Source organism: Anser brachyrhynchus (assembly GCF_964034855.1).
Source record: "Anser brachyrhynchus genome assembly, chromosome: 15".
NCBI classification, from domain to species: domain Eukaryota; kingdom Metazoa; phylum Chordata; class Aves; order Anseriformes; family Anatidae; genus Anser; species Anser brachyrhynchus.
In genome coordinates, this window is record NC_137733.1 from 1,566,926 (window position 1) to 1,582,958 (window position 16,033).

At 40.4% G+C, this 16,033-nt stretch overlaps 1 long non-coding RNA gene across 4 annotated transcripts; it reads left to right on the plus strand.

The window, feature by feature from the left end:
• The first annotated feature begins 301 nt into the window (after positions 1 to 301).
• On the plus strand, positions 302 to 13,953 carry LOC308178413. Of its 4 annotated transcripts, XR_013939750.1 has the most exons (6): positions 302 to 1,251; positions 2,622 to 2,693; positions 2,991 to 3,144; positions 4,698 to 4,966; positions 5,633 to 5,832; positions 7,098 to 7,207. It is a non-coding gene; the product is annotated as an uncharacterized lncRNA (long non-coding RNA). The 4 variants fall into 4 exon arrangements; XR_013939749.1 differs by having other exon boundaries at positions 2,622 to 3,144; XR_013939751.1 differs by lacking the exon at positions 302 to 1,251 and having other exon boundaries at positions 2,329 to 3,144; positions 7,101 to 13,953.
• The last annotated feature ends 2,080 nt before the right edge of the window (positions 13,954 to 16,033 follow it).

Genomic DNA, 16,033 nt, shown 5'->3' on the forward strand with positions numbered 1-16,033 from the left:
CATCTATCTTGATGTGGATTTTATACGTAAATCACACACACTGACAATACTTCTGTCTTGGAAAAAAAAGCACGCAGACAATATATTTAATGAACTGTTTCAACAGTTTGAAGATTAAAAAAAGAGGAAGCTTTGTAGACCTATATTCAGAAAGAATGGAGGTATGTTCTTTTGCATAAATTACATATTAGCTGGCTTTCCAGTGTGGTACTGTGAAATGTTGATAATATTCAGCTCTTTTGAAACCTCATTCCAGTCCTGCTGAAAGTAAGCACCCACCTTAGATTCAGAAACACTGAAAAAATAAGAGATTACGTAGATAATTTCAATGAAAAACACAGCCTCATAAACTTGAAAGTCAAATAAATACATACAGTGAAATGATAGCAGTCATTTAGTTTCACCTTTTTCTTGTTACAATAATCAGCCCATCGAAGCATCAAAACAAAGGTAAAATGTAAATCTCCTTAAAAACAGGGATTGTTCATGTGCCTGGAATTATACACTTTATTGAATCAGAACCACAGTTCCAAATATGATCCTGACCTGAACAACTGCAAGTTTCTTTTTATTGGAAAGGCAGCCTCGTTTCTTTGTCAGTTCACTTCCAACATTTTTCTCTTTTAACATCTTTCCAGTACTTGAACAAGGACTAATCCAAAACCAGTATGGGCAAGAGTTTCAATCAGCAGGTGGAAATTTATCCTTATAAACACTGCTACCCCCATCAGGCATTAGGATGTAGTGCTTATTCTGTTTATTTTCATGTCATGATTTTTATCCAGTCCTGCAAGTTTGACTCCTGTGAGTGACCATGTTTTTTGTTTGTTTGTTAGTTTTTCTCATGGAAGCTGTTTCTCTGTCCGACATATTCAAGTTATTAATTTTGCTTTGCCTTTGCTAGGAACTGTTTATCTGCCTATTACTCCCAAGCTGCTGTGTGAGGACTGGTCTCTTCACTCATGGCAATGTTGTGCTGATTGGAAAACTTGTAGCAAATGGCAAAAACTTGTATGGGATCTTTGTCTAATCAGCTTCAGTGAGGCTCTTCACTTAACTGTGTCAATGAAATCTAAATATTAATTTACTCTTCAGGTTTTCATGTTGAACTCAGCATTGCAGCCAGCTTTATGCAGGTCATAACTACCTCAAAATACAGTAGAAGGGGAGAAGGGAAGTAATAAGAACCAGAAAACACAAATCAGTGTTCAGTGTCACTGCAGTCTCCTATCTTCTGGGCATTTTTGGTAGGTAAGTGATGAGGTTATCAACCGCAAAATTCAATTTGAAACCAGCTGACATTTGATATGAGTCAGAGCCAGAGCTGGCAGCACAGTGGGACAATGTATTTCCAATTAGCAAATATTTTAATGTGCACTGGCATATCCTTCAATCAGCTGTTCTCCCAGACCTTCTTGTTTACTTTGCTGTGACGGAGGCTTGTTTGTGAGAAGGTTTCGATTTCACTGTTGACGGGCAGGTGATGGGATAGCAGCTTCTGTCTGTGTTTAAACCTCAAGGACATGGGTACTCACAAACAGTGCACCTCCCAGGCAAGCTCTCCTCTCCTTACAAAGTCTCGAATATCCAGGCTAACACAGGGATCAATACTGTGCAACTGGGACAGCCAAGGCTTTGTTGCAGATGAGGAATGTGGAAGATCTATCTGCATCTCTTGAACAATTTCTGTGTTTGCTCAACATTTTTGAAACACTCAGTAAAGTAAGGATCTTTTTGTGAATCAAATCCACAGTGGCAGAATTCACAGAGAATAATAAATCTGTGTACTGTAATAAAACAACCTGGATCTAGGAGAAAATAATCAACTTGCAATCTTGAATTAAATAGTATTCTACTTTCTATAAACTATGGGACTAGGTAAAAAACAAATAATCAAAAAAAAAAAAGCGTTTGTTTTCTGAGCTCCTTTATTCACATACTGCAAGGATTAGTCAAAATAAGGTATGTGACAGCAGCCTGTGTCCCTGAGTTACATACATTGCCTGAAGCGGCCTCCAACTGGGTCTCCAAATTTTCAGCAGAAGCCATGAGGATTTTCCTAAGGAAAAACTGCTTTGGCTTCATTAACATGGGAATATTTTGCACATATTTTTGAGCATTTCTAAGGTACAAAGTAAAACTGTTCAATTTCACATTCTTATTTCATTGTTTTTCCGTGCCATGACTCTTTTTCTTTCCAGCTCATTTTTCTGTTCTGCTTGTTAAGCTGCTGCTTTTACTTTATCAGGAGAGGCTGTACACTTTATTGATTAAGCTGCCTGTTTTTCTGTTTCATGACATTTTTCATTTGAATGTGTACTTGTTTTGCTGAATCAGCTGTGTATCGAAATGCTTGAGGATTCAACTACTCTTCTATTTGATCTGCATTTTTGGTTTAATCCTCTTGCTCTTTTTTGCTTGCTCAACTGGCTACTACTTAGCCAAGTAATTTTGGGGGGTGGGGGGAGCTGCACTGCCAATTTCATTTCTAACTAGGAAACATATGCTCTAAAATGAGTTCCAGTCATTCATGGCTGTAACTGTATATTGTTTGAATTAAATTCTTTTTAAACAGGGAAGAACAGGAAAGAGTGACTTATTTTATTTTATTTTATTTACAGTGTTTGCATTGTGACCCAGTGTCAGGAATACTTGGAGAGTGCCCAACCTGGAAGCCAAACATAAGTGATCAGGTGCACAATCTGAAGTCAAGTGTGGGGGGATTCAGTTTAGAGGGGGATTTAAAATCTGCCCATTTACTCTCTTCAGCATCCGTGAAGGCTGGAAAGCCCAGTACATGACCTAGCAAAGGGAGCATGGGTGCAGGTTCAGCTGCATCCAAGCCGGCAATGTATTGCTATGGTAGTAGCTTCTCTCAGAAGTGATGCTGGGATCACAGATCTCTCTATTTTATTTTCACTGGAGAGAGATCCAGTGATGCTTAACCAAACCCAGAAATGCTAACTGGCTCAAATCCTATCTAATTCTAGCCAAAGAAACCATGGTTTTCTCTAGCCAATTCTGGCTTTTGGCATTGAGCTCCTGATCAAGACCACTGAAATGCTGCAGAAGATGCCTCTGGCCCAAGACACGTTAGCTTATCTCTTGGGAGGGAACAAACTGCAAGGTGTTGCACACACACAGGTAAGTGATACCACGGACCTTGGCAAGCAGTGAGCTCCTTGGCCAGCAAAGGCATCACGCTGCAGCTCAAGCATCGGTCTTAGAGTTGTGTCGTTCTGCTTTCCTCATTCTTTTTACACATCAGGACAAAGCCTGGAGGCATCTGAAACCAACCAACACTGGCTTCTGCAAGTCTTTCACAGCAGAACCAGACACTTGCAAGGGTATTTCTACCTTGTCTTACAGCCCCTTTCCCCCCTTTGGAGAGGGGAGACCCTAAAAACGTGCAGAAGCTTTCTCACTGACACAGTGACATAACCACCAATGTATCAGCTCCCCCGGGGGTCAGGAGAAAAGGTTTGTGAAACTTGGATCCCTCAGTGGTCATGCATTGTGGCTAGTGTATGTTTAATTCAGTTCTCTTTTCATGTATAACTTTCTTTTCATGTATAACTTTCTTTTCCTCCTTCTCCTCATTTTTATATTTCCCTGAACTGTGTATCACAGTTTGTGTCTGCATTTGTAGCAGGAGCTCTGTAAGACCTTCCTTATCCTTGTATGATTTCTGGTTATCACCTATTATTACAGGATTTTTTCTGCCAAGTAATTTACTTGTATTTTGAAAATGGACATGGTAAGGAAAAACTGTTAGCGATAAATCTCATGCTTTCTCTGTAGCACCAAGCAACACTGTTAGCTGTAAAAAAAAACACCTGAGAGATTCCCACACACAGCTTTTCACAAACTCCCCATACAGTGCTAAACAGGTTCCAGTGCAGACCGAGGACTGCAATGGTAATTCAGTGAAATTTATTTCGGTGGCTACACCTGCCTCTTCTGTTCAAGTGATTGCAAATCTGTAAAATAATTACTTGAAATGCTGTCTCCCTCTTCATCTAGACTCTACAGAAGACTGTCATTGAACAGGGAAATTAAATGAAACTGAAAACAATGCAAAAAAAAAAATCAGCCATTGGAGAAAATGGCAAAATTGCAGTGAGTCCTAGCAAGAGAAATATATAGTACTGGTGAGAGGGATGTCCATAAATGACTGGTGCTCATTATGTCCCTGCTTTAAAACCCAGCTCTCAAGGCCCATACAATCAGCAGGAAGATCCCCAGCTGTTCCTTACTTTCATATCCCTTTTAAAAATACGGCATCTTTTTCTATACACATTTCTGTTTACTAGTTAGATTTTATGTTATTTCAATCCTTTCATTAATAAAAAAATAAATAAATAAATAAAAACCTTCACCCTGGGAGAGACCCAGTGCAGGAGCAATCTCCCCATGCTGAGAATGTAAAGGCTATAGAGGAAGAAACAGAGTTTGACCACCCCAGTGCTGGAGGTGCCCCCAGAAGTGGTTTTGCTTTTTATTAGTAGCCCAGGGAGATTAGAGCAGCCTGAACTGTTCGCAATCAGCCCTTCAGAGACCTTTGCTCCCTTGAGCTGAGCTGTAACCAGCATCTGGTCCTGCCATGACCTTGGTTGACTGAAATGACATTGAAGTGAAGGACTTTTTAATTTTCTTTCCTTTTTTTTTTTTCTTTCTTTTTTTCCTCCCTTTTTCAGCCTGTTTAATACCGATGTGGATTAGAGAGCCTCTGATATAAAGGAGAGGGGGCTCAAATGGCATCAATGTTATCAATTCATCTGTAACCAGTTCCTGAAGTGATGCCTTACACTAAGCCAGCCTGGAGCTAAGCGACTCTGCCATCATCAGGCTCAATTCAGCAATGCAAAAGACAAGAGAGACCATTGCAGCTGCTCTACGAGCCCTGGAAATTCTGCTGAAAGACTGCAGCAGTTCCCTGCTACAGGCATTGTGCCGGAGAGACATTGTAAGTATTTGTAGCTCTCAAAGAAAGTTTTCCTGTGAGAAATTTCTTATTGAGTACTAGAATTGGTTTAGATCAAAACTGGAAGGAAAAAAAAAATCTGAAGGGAAAGGCTATTATTATAGTTCATGAGCTGACACTTCATCTGAAGCCAAGAGAGAGAAAGAAAAGCGTTAGAGCAAAACCACCTTAGGAGTTTGGGATGGCCCTGGCAAATATTTTTAAATATTTCCAGGAGACTTCTGCAGATCACCTTCCAGCAATATCTACAGTCCTGATAAAGCAGGAATTAAAATACTGGTTGGATGATCAGGATCACTGAACATATATTGTATTCCTAGGGCTAAGCCAGCTAGCTAGGAAAAAAGCAAAACCTGGATGAAAACAATACTTAAAACTTGTACTGAACCCAGTGTGATCCTTTAGAGCTTGAAAAAACCTCTCTTCCGAGGGGTCCTCACTTCAAATGTCCTGTCATCCCCCCAGAAAATGTAATGAAGAGTCAAAGAATAGGTGGAAGTGATATTCTGAATGGAAATAATCCTCAGTAGCCAGTAGTACTTGCAACCTGGTCAGGTATTTAAAATCAGAGTAGTGAATGGCTCTGCCTGCTTTCCCCTTTTTTATACATGGCTGATGACTGCATAGCATATTCCCTTTTGTCACCAGAATGCAAAACACACTGCTGCTGGGATTTTACTGCTTGAATGAGTTACCTGGACATGGTTGAGTTCTGATTTCCATTCAGCATTGTGGGAAAGCGCAAGAACAAAACCATGCAAGAAGAAAGAGGAAGAAAAATGTCTCCTGCAGCCCCACATCCCTGGCCCTCTGCCTGCTGCTGCTTGAAGCAGAGCTCTGTGCATGAGGTGAGCTTTGGGGTGACCTTGTTTTGCTGCTCAGCTTGAGCCTCAAGGGCAACACTGGAAGCCCCCATCACTGGGCTCATCACTTGCCAAGAAGAGCTCACCTCTGCAGTGTGTTATGTTTAAGCTCCTGAGTTTTGCTGAGCATTTCCTTTCCCTCTCCCTCCCACCACCTGTGTCCCCCTTCCTGGAAATACCTCACTTGAGGCGTGACTCTTTAATAATGCTAGAATACGTATATAAGGTAAAAGAATAAAGCTCACACATCCCTGACCACCATGAGCTTTTTCCTTCCATGACCAGGTTGGACAGAAGCTGGAGTTTTTGCAGGCTATTTGGAATCAAAGAGAAGGATTTATGATTAGTCTGATTATAAGCTCAAAGACAAGAATGTGGGGGGAAAAAAAGTCCCTAAACAGACCCTTTACCAGAGACCTATCTGCTTTATGACTGAGATGGGAGAGCTGGATCCTCACTCTCCCATAGTGTATCTGCGTACAAGCAGACTACAGCTGCTGTTGCTGCTGAAGGTGTTGTGGATGCTTTTATGTGCAGTACTTTGCACTTTGATGGTTGCAGTGGTAGGTTTATATGCAAGAGTGCAAGGCATGTGAATGTAATTCAGGGTCAGTATTTTATTCCTAGTTAGGCAGCTGGATATTATTCTGCAGACAGTTCAGATTCTTATACAGGACTAAATGCCACTGCATTATTATGGTTTTGCATCCTTGGTTTTGTTATGGATCTGTTAAAATGGCCACACATGGCAAAAAATGGATCAAACTCTCCCTTCTCATTAGCGTACATCTGACCTGAAATGACTCCCACATCTACATATTTCACTGATGATCTCATGGTTATCATTAGCCAACATTTGTTTTTTTTGTGTCCAAAAACTGGAAACCTGCCCAAGCTCTGCTTTTTACCCAGAGGGTCTATATGGACTTCTTTTAAGGTATGTGACAGCTAATGAAGTGAAGCAAGCCTATTTTCAGAGTATCAAAACTGTTAAATAGGGGTTAACACCTCCACTTCAGGATTTTCTGTCAGAAAAAGGCTGAGAACTGCTGCCTTTTAGAAAAATAATTCCTTACTGACCCAGAGTGAGACAGTAAGTTCAGCTAACAAAATGAAAAGGACCAAGCCTGCACCTGACTGGTATGCACAATTTCTTTACCTCTACCACATAAAGTGCACAAAATGTGTAAAGGCTGGAAACTGCTCTCTACCTAACCTCTAAATCCCTTCTCCTGGTGTTTTCAACATAGCAGAGCCCACCTGTGGACCCAGAGCCCTAAGATGTTTGGTGCTAGGCCCTTGCTACAACTGTCCACGAAAAAGGAGAAAGTGGTGAGTTTCTGAACAGATGGCTTATATGAGGTGACACAAAGCCAGGAGGAGTGTCTGATACACCCAAGGGTTGTGCTGCTATCCAGAGAGATATAAACAGGCTAGAGAAATGGGCCAGCAGGAACCTCAGGAAGTACAACAAGGACAAGAGTGAAGTCCTGCACTGGGGAATGAACGGCCCCAGGCACCAGCTGGGAGCCACCCAGACGGAAAACAGCTTGGCAGGAAAGTACCTGGGGACATATCTTGGTGGACACTGAGTTGCTGCAAAGAAGGCTAATGGTAATCTGGGCTGCATTAGGCAAAGTGTTGCCCGCAGGTGAAGGGAGGTGATCCTTCCTCTCTGCTCAGCATTGGTGAGGCCGGACCTGCCTTCCTGTGTCCTGGGCGCCCCAGTATGAGAGAGACCTGGACAGAGTCCAATGTAAGGCCACAATGATGATGGAGGGACCAGAGCATCTCTCCTGTGAGGAGAGGCTGAGCAAGCTGGGTCTGCTCTGCCTGGAGAAGAGGAGGCTCAGGGGGATCTCACCAATGCCTACAAACCCCTGAAGGCAGGGTGCACGGAGAATGGAGCCAGGCTCTGCTCAGTGGTGCCCAGGGCCAGGCCCAGAGGCAGTGGGCACAAACCAGAGCACAGGAGGCTCCCTCTGAGCACCAGGAGGCATTTCTGTGCTGTGCAGGTGCCGGAGCCCTGGCCCAGGTTGCCCACAGAGGCTGTGGAGTCTCCTCCTTGGAGATCTCCCAATGCCGCCTGGACACGGGCCTGGGCCCCCTGCTCGGGGTGGCCCTGCTGGGGCAGGGGGGAGCAGACGGCCCGGGGGGGCCCTGGCCTCAGCCACGCTGTGATGCTGTATTATGTAAACACATAATGCCAACATGGCAAGAATAAACTGGGAAGTGTTGTGAATGGCGATAAGCTTATTTTGTACTGACATTAGTACATGAAGTATGCATGATAATTAATGTTAATCTACAAAGAAATTCTTAGAAAAATATCTGTTACATCTCCAGGGTGAAAAGGTCTGAGTTGTGGCACTGAATACTAACAGCAGTATGTTTGATTTACCAGCAATCATCAAGTTTTACACCAAAGGTCAGGAATAAATCCTGAGTTTGTAAGCTGTGAGAAAGAAATGTATAAACACTTTAATTTTGCCCTGTCACTGTTAATTCCATTTCATATTCACTGTGATAGCATTGCTGCTAATGAATGTATTTGGTAATAATGTGGATGTCATATATATTTATATTCTAATCTCTTTCAACGGTTCAGCAGGCAGAGCAAGTTAGGAGCTCATCCATTTTAAATTTTTATAAATTAAGAGGGAAAAGAAATAACATTTTATTTCAAAGAAGTACTTAACAAATATATATCATATTTAACTTCTCACAGTGGGGACCTACCCTATCACTGTAGAATTACGACTGAACACAAAATGATAGTGTTCAGAATTGACTGAAGCCAAGGGGAAAGCTTCCCATGTCTTCCAGAGACAACAGGTTAAATTCTATTCAGAACATGTGGATCAGCTTGTGTTTGTTAAATATAGCTAACAATGTAACTAAAAAATAATAATAATAGAAAAAAGCCACGTATTTGTATATTGTGTATGTATAAGACTTGTTCAGGAATTAAAAAAAAAAAAAAGCTCTTGGATATCTGCTTCAAATCCTAAATAATCAAGAAAAGGAACCATCAAAGACACAATCTTTGCACAGTGGGGAAATTCATGTCTGCATGGAGTCTTAGCTTATACAAATCTCCTAAATGCAAGTTAACCTTGATTTCTGAAGAGTTAAATGGTACATATAGATTTTGATGACTCTTTGCATTAAGGTGAATTTCCATCCGTTTTAAAACCAGGCACAAATGCTTTGTAATCCTTTCACATATATTTTTAGCCTGTGCTATGCAGATCACACAAAGGTGTGTCAGAACCTGGAGGTTTTTTTCAGTTAAAGTCAGCAGAAGCCTTATCATTGATTTCAAAGGATCCATGATGAGGTTTACAACCAATTAATTATTTTTGTAATATAGTCATGTACAATTTAATGATGAAAACAACGATAATCATCAAAGACCTTATTTGTTCTGAAATGCCTACTCAGAGTGGGTGGCCCCAAACTCTTCAACTGCTGAGATCATGGAATAAGGCAATACCAGGTAGCTGCTGCCAATCTCTGCCAGGCAGCCCAAATGAATGCCTGGAAAATGTTTAGACACCATCACAGTCATTATTGCTTTATTATTACACAATAATGCATTATTCCTCATATTTTTAAGGAACAAATGAGGAACAGACAATTCTGTTGATATGATTTTTCCTATCATTTGATGATAAAAATAATGCACTATCAATGCTTTGAGTCCAGCCCAACAGAAAAGAGCATCAGGAAAATAAATGACTACACATACACTTTAAAAATCTCTGTGATGACCTAAACCACCTTGTCTATAAATCATGATGTTGCAGTTTCAAAACCTGATAAAATATGATATACACAGACTAATGTAAGCACCTGTCCCCATCATTTTGCAGATGGGTTCCTGAACCCCAGGGTGCCCAGGCCAAACAGAGTCTAGGCTTTCCTGTGGTGTGGAGGATGAAGAGTTGTTCTCTGTAACCCTCATAGGCCTTTTTTCCACCATTGTCTATTGTTTCTGTAATCACTTCATTACAGCCTTTGTGAACTGATAAGGTTTGGAAAGTGCTGCAGTGAAAAAAGGGAGTGTCTGGCAGCATTTGTACAAATCTGAAGGCTGTTATTGCCAGGGGACATGCTACTTTCTTGTGACTTCAGAAGTGGGACTGAGTTTAAAAAAAAAAAAAATTGGGAGAGGAAGGGATAGAAAACCTAAACTGATGTTTTTCAAACTCTTTCAGTGTTTTCTTCTGAAAAGACTACTAGTTTACTATGCAGTAATGTGTCCCATGGATTAATTTTATTCTTTGATTAAGAAAAAGTAAATATTTCCTTTAAGCCTTTCACAATTTGTTGCAAATTAATTAAGATGGAAAAACACATAACTGCCTGAGCAGTGGATGGATTATGAAATAATTTGCAGGTTGATGGTTTCCTAGCTTATACTTGCAACTTTGTGTCATATCAAATTTAATACTTTAGTGATGCTCTGACTGGCTTTGGAGCCTTTACAAGTGTTAGAAATACAAACAGAAACTAATATTTATGGCATACTTATTTAGAAGCTTATGAAATGTCAGGCTTGTCTTTATTGCAGACTTGACTCATTGTGAAGGAGTCTTCTGGCTTCCTTTATTACTACATGAAGAATTCATTTTGGCATCTCCCTTTAAGGCCGGTTTCTTAAACTGTGATTGCATTAATAGTATCTCCTGAAGCAACTGATTGAATCCATTTCACATTGGGGTAGAATTAAAGCCCATCATTTGTTTTTTATAGTCAGGAGGAGATCAGGCTGAGAGGCAGCCTCATGGCTCACAGCTCCCTTAGGCGGAGAAGCACAGATGGAACGCAGGGCACGGCTCAGAGCTACGCCTGAGGAGGGTCAGACTGGGCACTGGGAAATATTTCTTTCCCTGGAAGGTGGTCAGACACCGGGCCAGGCATTTGGATAATGCCTTCAATATCATGCTTTAAATTTTGGTTAGTCCTGAAGAGGTCAGGCAGTTGGACTTGATGATCTTTGTAGGTCCCTTCCAACTGAACTGTTCTAATTCTAATCCAATTTGCTGACAGCCAATAATCAGCCAAGCCATGGAGTAATACACACATTTTCTACCATCTTTTCTGTATGGCATATATTATTTTTTATGTTTTTCTACTCCTGAGTTAGTTAAGTGTCCCTAAATGTGGAAAGTTTTTATGTAAATGCCTTTTTAATAACAAAGACTGCTTCTGTTCCCAGAGAATAGTGCTACTTAACTAAAAATCTGGTTTCCTTTTTTAAGTGAATAGATTTTGAGGCCAAAAATGTTGAGTTATTACTATTACTTTCCTCAGATGCAAAAAAAGTTTTCTAGATGAAGAATAAAAGGTCACCCTGATTTTTGCAAGTGTATATACTGTATTTTTTCCATGGTTAAGCTTGTTGGTTCTTTAGATCTATTTGCTTTAGGATTAGCAAAATATCAAACATTCATTCAGGTTCTAAAATATTATTATTGGTGATCTTTGAAGTGCTGATAAAAGTGAACTTACCTTAAGTTTTATAAATAAGGTCTCCTTATCTCTGCTAAGAAAAACACAAACAAATTTGTCATGGAGTCACCTATACATTATCTAAGAGCATGATCATTTCTACAGAGTGAGTTTCTTCAGGAAACCTACCATGGTCTACAATCAGTGAGCAGTATCGATGGGCAGCAGTTAGTTCTGCACGGGAATTTGATTTACACCAATGACTTGATGGAAATGACTTGATGACTTGATGGAAAGCACAAAGGGATTTGTTTGTGCATTACATTGACAACCACAAAAGTATTGCCCAGGTCATTACCATAACGCAGTAAGAGAAAAGGATTACCAGATGCTGCTGCTTCTGTTAAAGGACTAGCCAAAGCCATAGGGAGTATGGGCATAATCCCACACTGTCAGAACTTAGACTTGCCCATTTTCCTAGCTATACCATAAGAATAATTAGACTTGTATGTAGAATTCCTGCATTTTGTCCATATTTGCCTTCCTGATACCAGGAAGTGGATGAACCATAAAGTTTGCACAGGGAATAGCATGGATTGAATAAGAGCCACGTTTCTTCAGCTCTGTTTGATCTTTCTGAGGTTACTGGGGTTGGTAGGTTTCATGTTTGCCTCCATAACAAATTTCTTTCTAAGCTCTAATTCTTAAATATTCCTTTAACATTGAAACAAAAAAAGACTCTTTGCATTTCTTCAATGTGATAACTTAATTTTTTTCCCCCTTTCTAGAGACATTTTTTTCCCCCTCTAGAACCTGAATCTTTCTGAAGCCTGTTAAATTTCTGGACTCAGTGGCTTCCTGTGATGAGTCCTACAACCTAATTACATTACAAGAAAAACATTCCTCTGTTCAGCTGTGATTTTTTTCCCAGACATTTTAATGATATTTGATATTGTTTGGTAAGTCATCTAAAACACAGCAAGGCTGTGGTCATAGCCCACCTGGGTACAAGCTACCTCTACAGCTGAGATCTTCAGTAGGTGCCTAGCTTGCCAAGCTGTCTTTGAGGCATGCCTGGACATTCTGACTGAGAAGGGACAGGAGAAAGGAAAAAAAAAAAAAAGGGTTGACCCATACATGTTAAATTGCAGAGGCCCTTTGTGAAGAGCTCCAGGGTAGTCCTGGGGCAGGACAGAGCCTCAAAGAGCACCAACTTGCCCTGCTCACTGAGGAACAAACCCCTCTCCCAGGCTGATAGCCACCCATATCTGAACCCATGTGGATTCCCACAAGATAGTTCAGAGACAAGAAAAGTCACCTATGAATGTTAAGCTTAAAAAAGCAGCAGCACTGATGAGTATTTTTGGCATGAACTGAAGAATCCTTTTGTTCCAGCTACAGCCCACATGCTGATTCAGCTCAGCAGCTCTCCTTTCTGTTCTTTTCCTTTCCCACGGCTTTCTTAAACACCACTTCTAGGTTGCTGTTTTCTTCCAGCCTGCTTAAGTTATGTTTTGTAATGATAGTTCATAAAAATATTGGCACATACTCTCAACTGGTGGTAACAGTCTGTAGGAACATGCTATCCGTCAGGATATGACTGTGCTCTTTTTCATGTTTTTGCTTTTTTTTTTTTTTGATCTCATTTACAATAAAGTCTTTTGATACTGCTAAAGTGATGGAAAGGCATCATATCGTAAATGGTAATCAGGCTTTTCAATATGAAATGGTTTGCATAAATTTGCTTTGTAGAGTCTATCCAGAGCTAAATTCTGCTATAATTTATAACAGAGTCACTGCCCAAATTGGTCAGCATTAGCAGGCATTGCTTTTCTGGGATGGAGGGGGTAGCATGACCCTTACACACTACACCTGTGTGTGTTCTGCTGACCTGAGCTCCAGACAAAAGGCAATTTTAAGCAGAAATTGATCTTCAGTTCTATTTCTTTCCTGTTTAGCACTCTTTATTTGCTAAATTGCTGTAAGAATGATAGCTGAATATACCAGTATTTCAAATAAAGCAAGAATCACATCTCAATGCATGCTAAAATATCTGAAAATACCTGAGCTAGAGACATGGTAGAGATGTTTCTTCATGGTGGGTGGCATTAAAGGAGTTCTAGGGCCACTCATTCGCTAGTGTTTCAAGTACCATGTGATAACAACCAGATGTGTTTATTTGATTTCATCCTGCAAAACCAAAATCAGCTTGTACAGGCAGATCAGTCTGTTCCTCTTATTTATCCCTTTTTTGGACCTATGCCTGACATATGATTTCTATGCTACCAAAATCAAACTTTTCTTCTTCTATCTTCAGGTTTATGAATTTTTTTATGGGCATTAGGTAACAAAAAAGCATACGCTTCCACCACAAATACAGCTGTGATGGTTTTATTTCTTGTACTATTATTACTCATCAGAATAGTTTATTTGACAAATGATAAGCTCTATTCTGTGGCTCACATGACTTACGTCTGTATGGCCTCAGCCCAAACCGTAATGACAGAGCCTCTTCTCTGAATCCTCCCCTCACCTTTTCCCTCAAAATTCCCTACAAAGCAGCTGATGCTAATTCATACTTACATTTCATTACCAGTGGCCATGCAAGGACAGATTGTCTCTACTCCGTAGAGGCAAGTGCTGGGTATTTTGTGGTCATCGTCTCCCAAACTTTAGGGCATGCTGACAGAAAAGAAAAAAAGAAAGTAAAAGCTGAAACCTCAAGTGAAAAGCCAGCACATTAGTTTTTATGCCTGACTAAGAAGGTTTCAATAAAGGTGGACAGAACGTCAGAAGTTGGTTGTGGCAGTACTGGAGATCTTCCACTGGGCAAGTCATGAGCAAAAGGAAACTCAGCTGCAGCTGCCTGAAAGACTTGGGCATCCTGAAGTATGTCTGCCAGCGAATTTCCACAGTGAATTTCCACCAATACACACTGGTGGTATTCATGTGGCCCAACTTCAGTTGGCGTGCTTTAGTTGGCTGGGTTAAAAAATTAGTCTCCATAGGCTTCTTTGAGGGTCACCGAGGAGAGTCCGAATTTTCTGGAAGCACCTTCAGAAGGGGCTTGTCTTTCTAATTAAATATAACAGACCCCTAACAGACATTTCCCCATAAACTAGATGAAACCCTGTAAAGTCAAAGATGAGTATATTTGGTAGCCTTGACTTAATACTCAGGTGTTCTTTTTTTATTCTTATTTTCTGAAGAAAGATTATTTTTTTTTTTTCCTTCTGAAAAAATGTCATAAGGAACTTGAAATTCGGAAGATTTCAACCAACTGTATTTCTTATCTGATGGCCTTTCATAGCACAACCTTGTCATTGTCAGAAATGTGTAACACCTCAAGAATAAAATCTTATTTCCTGATTCTGTTGATTCTATGTAAGTATATTAAAATGTTAGAAATTACCTTAGCACAGTGATGATGATTTTTTTTTTTTTTAATTTCTTTAAAAACTGGAGAAAGAAGAAAGTGAACACTGGACTATTTTCTCCTTTTTTTTTTTTTTTTAATAGTGACTGACCTTTCTTTGAAATGAAAGACCTAAAAATAGCATTCATTGCTAGTGACAGGATGGTGTTTGAGATGCAGGCTCTAACCCAATCAGTTACTCAAACGTAGGAGTAAGCTATTTCTATTGAGCAGTAAGACAGATTAAACACAGAGTGGCATTAAAGGGAGACAGGGAGAGTAATGCAGAAGCATCACCGTTGTTTCTTGAATTTAATATTAAGTAAATGACCTTAAACTGCTCATACACTTGAAAATGAATTCCTGTTCTGCTTGGATAGTGTTTCCACGGTATTATTTTATTTGTGAGCAAATATGAATGAGACAGAAAAGAAAAAAGGAAAATGTAGGATCTATTTTTTTTGTCAAGCAATCTTAAAACACAAATCAAAAGTTAAAGATTTTTTCAGGAAGTAGATGATAATACAGTAAATAACCTGCCAGAACAAAGTCATGGGTATGTTGATGCCATCAGGCCTGGAGCAGGTACTGGCATGGGGATACCAGGATGCTTGAGGCACCCGGCCAGCTGCTCTCCTTTGCCAGGCAGCACGCCTCCTTCCCTATTTTGTGACCACAGAAGCAGGTTGAAGGTGTGGACACTACATCTGCCCCTGTTTGTTGTCCTCATTTAGGCTGTAACATTTACTGTGTCTGACAGGGACCCAAAAACTGCATCAAAATTATTATTTCTAGTCCTTATTTCCACTTTTTCCACTCCTTGCCTCTCCTCTGCACTGCTCTTATCTCTCCTTTCCAGTGGCACAGGGAAGAGACTGCAGGATGGAGCCCATGTCCCCATCCGTCTCTCCATCCCAATCCCAATCCATTTTATTTGGGAGGAACATAGAGATGGTGCTTCTTTGGTAGCTGAGGAATGCTGAAAAAGTTTTTTGGGGAAATATTTCCCTGTAATGAGAACATGTCTGGGTTGAGGGGTACTTCCACCAGCAGGCAATGAGAACAGCAGTAAAGCCAATGACAGAGGCTGAAGCAGAAGTTGATCCCTTTTTCTTGTCGTCTTTGTCCCTGCATCTGCAATAAGGTTTTGACATAAACCAGGGGATCTGGAGAGTTGCATTGCTTAAAGAACGATTTAAGATTCTCTGTCATTAATTTTGAGAAAGGTGGTTGCTGTGCAACTCCAAAAACACCTCTTCTAGAAGAACAGTTTCACCAAACTGAAGCACAGTGCAGCTGTGAATGGGGTTTGTA